Genomic DNA, 4,617 nt, shown 5'->3' on the forward strand with positions numbered 1-4,617 from the left:
GAAAAAAAAAAAAAAAAAAGAAAATAAAATCTGATATAGGTTATTACTGTCTTCAATCTCACGCTTTTTTAAGAGCTTCATGTAATGACTTTTTAAGGTGTCAGAATGGCACAAAGGCAGTGATAAAGTTATAAAGTTATTGTAAAGTGATTGCTGTAATGTGGGGATCAGATGCTGTATCTTTGGAATAGATGTAATAAGAAGGCTTATATTTCAGTGCCCCAGAGACATGGTATCTCAAACAGTCTTAATGCATCTCTATGTCACTTCTTGAGCACTTTTTTTTTTAACACAGATTTTTATGGGCATTCTTCAAATCTTCTCACTGAAACAAAAATTCATATTTCATAGGCATATTTGTGAGTAAGCAAACATTTTCATTGTGTGGTGGTTTGTCCTTGGCTGAATGCCAGGTACCCACCAAGTCGCTCTATCACTTCCCCCCCTTTCCCCTTGTTTTCTCCACAGGACAAAGAGGGGAAAGAAAATAAGATAGACCAGCCTTTGTGGGTAAAACAAAAGAAGTTTTAATATAAGTAAAGCAAAGGTCTGTACGCAGAAGCAAAAAGAAAACATATTTATTCTCTACTTCCCATGAAGAGGCGCTGTCGGGCCTTCTCAGGATGCAGAGGGCTCCAATATGCGTAGTGGTTGCCTTGGGTGACCCCCCCTTCCTCCTTTCTCCCAGCTTTATACTGAGCAGACGTCACATGGTTTGGAATATCCCTTTGGTCAGTTCGGGTCAGCTGTCCTGGCTGTGTCCCCTCCCAAGATCTTGCCCACCCTGTCCCACTGGGGGGAATGTCGGAAAGAGCCTTGGTGCTGTGTAAGCACTGCTCAGCAGTAGCCACAACCCCAGGGTGCTACCAACACCCTGCCAGCTCGCGACATGAAACACAGCACCGTGAGGGCTGCTATGGGGGAAAACCAATTCCAGCTCTGCCAGACTCAGTACACACTGATACAGAGCTCTAAAGATTTGGATAGTCAAAATTATACTCCTCTAGCCTATTTTCTCCCAAGCACATTAAAATACAATACTGACATACTAAAAGTTCAGAACACCCCTCAGGTATAAATATAGCCATCTTTTACATTTTATTATGAACAGAAAGATAGGCATGTGGCCTATTTCTTCTAAAATGGCTTAACTTTATGGAAATCATCTACTCAAATCAAAGATGTGTGGCTGGATTTTCAAAGCTGTCAGGAAGCAGAGACACACAAATGATCACACCCTGTCTCATGTGACCACTTAAACCAGCAGGTGGTTTTTATTGCTCACTAGGTGCGTCCAAGCATTTCAAGTAACTGTTTAAACACCATTAGAAGTTTGTCCTTTAGATATTGTTTAGGTCGGTAACTAACTTCTCACTTAAATACATAAAAATATTGCTAAAGCAAGCTACTACAGAATTGATGCATCCTAGATGAGATGTATTTTGTTTTAAATTTAGGTCCTTGGTCATACCTCTGGCCAGCAACAAAATGAGCTGCAATCCAGGTGCAAGGAAATATAAATCTCTGTTCCTGGTAAGTTTATAAAATTGTTCCCTTTTCCCATTAATTTCATTACCCAAAAGTCTAACATGACAAAATTTGGAGTCACTCCTATCTGACAAAGGCTTTTTTCACTGTATATACAATGATATACATTCAGTTTATAAAATTTGCACTTTGAAAAATAGTAAGTTAATCTAGAATGCTCATAACAGTACTATTAACATGCAAGCATATCTGAAGCCCAACACTGGAAAGTTATGATATTTGGTATTACTGACACAGAAATGCTATTTCTGGAAATTGGTGGGTTGTTATTTGCACAGTATCTCCATACCTTTAAACTGCAGGGAAAGAAACAACTGAAAGATTAGAGGTATGTAGCCTGCTCACTGATGTTCCTTCCTGTGAGAGCCGTACAGATAATTGACAGCTGTAGAACTCTAGCTGCAGGCAAAGCTTCCTTTAGTAATGTAATATTGGTGGGAGATGTCAGACTACATTTCAAGAGACATTCTAATTATCACCAGCTAATGATCTGTTTCTTGGACATACTCACCAATATCTTTCCATACTTAATAACTCTAAATTATTTAAGGTAATATTGATTTAACACTCCCCTGATAACTGATTTCTTAATTTATTCACAGCTAAATGATGATTTTAAACATATTGGTAATTACTAATTTTAATAACTTACTTTATTGACAGAAATATCAAAGTTAAATATACATGTTTCAGGTTTTATCCATTACAGCATTTATTCCTTTTTACATCTAACATTCCCACCATATTCTTGTCTTTCAAAAATAGGAAGGGAGGAACTGTAATTAATGCTTTAATTGTGGTATCGATATACTACACATCCCTTAACTAAAGTAAACAATAATATAAGATGTCAACACAGACTCCACTGTCTTTATTGAATGAAGCACCTTGTCTTGTTAGTAATGTCTTCAACACATGAAGCTTTAGATAAAAGTAACTATTTTTTGTTGTATCTGTGTTTTAAGAAATATTGGTATTAAGTCCTGTGCCACTTTGGCTTCTCATGGATATACCACATATAGGAAATATATGCATAAGTCAACTCTTTTGATGCTTTGGACTACACCTACTTACATTACCATTAGTGAGTAGTGGATAGAGAGGCAGGATTCAAAAGAAAAATATTCTGTGATCTTCAGATCAACAGCTCAGAGTGAGGGTTGCAGACAGGTCCCAGATAATAAGTCATGAAAACAAACCGATAGTCCGCCAAGACAAAGTCTTTATCAGTCCCCACAAACCTATTTGCTGCTTGGTAACTGTGTCTCACAAATTCTTCAGATAAATTTTTAATTGGTTCCAGTTGGAGATTTGACTGAATCAAGACCACATGAAAAATAGTATCATAATGTCTAAATATTACACAGAAGTTATTAAGCAAAGACCATGGATTCTGTCCAGAGAGCTGTGCTGTGTGATGAAAGCTGAATGAACCTCGTAATTTGTGATTTCACCAGTTCAGACTGGAGCAGACAGAGCAACTTAGTTACTAAATTGCACTTGATCAGCTTTTAAAATCTGAATGACCAAACACTGGGGGAAATGTCAATTCTTGAGCTTCAAATTAGTTTAAAATAACATATTTTGAAGTATTCCAAGCTATATTTATGGGGGGGGGTTTGTTCTATTTACTGTGCTCTGTCACAATGTATTTGCTTTTTCATTAGGGCACTATCTGAAAAAAAGAATGGATCTATGAATTCTGTGTAATTTTTGTCCTTCTTTGAACTCCTGAAATCCAAACTTGGAACTGCCATGTGCACAATGAAATCAGTAGCATTCACAGAGACTTACATTTCAACCATTTCCAGATGAAGCCATGAGGAAAACAGCTTTATTATCCCTTTCTTCCTTAAACTTCAATGAACATTTTTCTTCTTTAAATGTAATGTTGCTTTTTGTCCTATATAAGTGTACTACAGAGAACAATTTTTATTCACTCTCTCTGGAGAATCTACAGTACACTTTGCTGGAAAAGACTAAAAAGAAAATTAAAAACTGTAATAAAGTATACACAATAAATAATCAACAATAGATTAGTGTTTATACCTCTGAGCAGATCTATAAATTCAAAGAAAAGGAGAAGTCAATATTTTGGGTTTGCCTTATTTTATATTTCCACGGATAAGAAATTGTACAAATTTTTGTCATCAAGGTCTATTTTGTTTGTCTGTTATTTGTGTGAACCCTGCATGGTAACAACTTATTTTTACAAAACCTGATTTTTCAAAACAAACCTCAATGAAATAGTTTTCCAGATAATTTGATAATAGGATTTAGTTCTTCCTCCTGAAAACATATCTTGCTGAAGAAGTACAGGAAAAGTCAATTTATAAGGTTGGCAACCAACAAACAGACTTGCACAATGATCCTGCTGAAATAACAGATACTCTAAGCAGTTAAAGTGACAATGGTTATATTCTTTCACTGTTGTTATAACAATAACAACAAAAGATAATGTGGGCTATATCAAAAGAAAGTTTCAAAATATTTGGAACAAAAAGTTTTTCTACAAGTTAGAAGAACTAGTGAGCTCCCTCCTTATGCACTTTGTCTCAGAAGTAGAAAAGATTTTCGGCTAAAATCAGTACGATCTTTTTGGAATGGTCATTGACTTGGCTGACTACTCTGGAAATTTAAGAAGAAAACTTACCACCCTCTCTGTAAAAGACAATGACCCATCTTTCCAGCTTTTCCCCAAGTCAGTTGTCAAGTACTGACTGCAGGAACACAGTAATTCTTGATATTGGTCAAGGTCTGGACAAAAAACGGAATTTCATGCAAACTTCAGCATTTTTTAAAACGGGATGAAGTTGATGCAACTGTGAAACACCTTTGCTGGAAGTCGGTTTCATTGTGGAGAACCTTTCACATCCAACAAGCTGGTTTACAACTTGTCTTTGAAAGAGAATGAAGCAAGTTACAGAGAACTGAATGGACTCTACCATCACTCTACAATCACCAAGTATGTATTTTTGAGATGTCAGTGATAATCTTGAAGTGCCAGAATATGATTAGGAGCCAATCAGTAATGAAAGAACAAAATATTTCCTAACTGAGCTTCCCTAC

This window comes from Athene cunicularia (assembly GCF_003259725.1).
Source record: "Athene cunicularia isolate RWA chromosome 4 unlocalized genomic scaffold, athCun1 chr4_part1, whole genome shotgun sequence".
Taxonomy (NCBI): domain Eukaryota; kingdom Metazoa; phylum Chordata; class Aves; order Strigiformes; family Strigidae; genus Athene; species Athene cunicularia.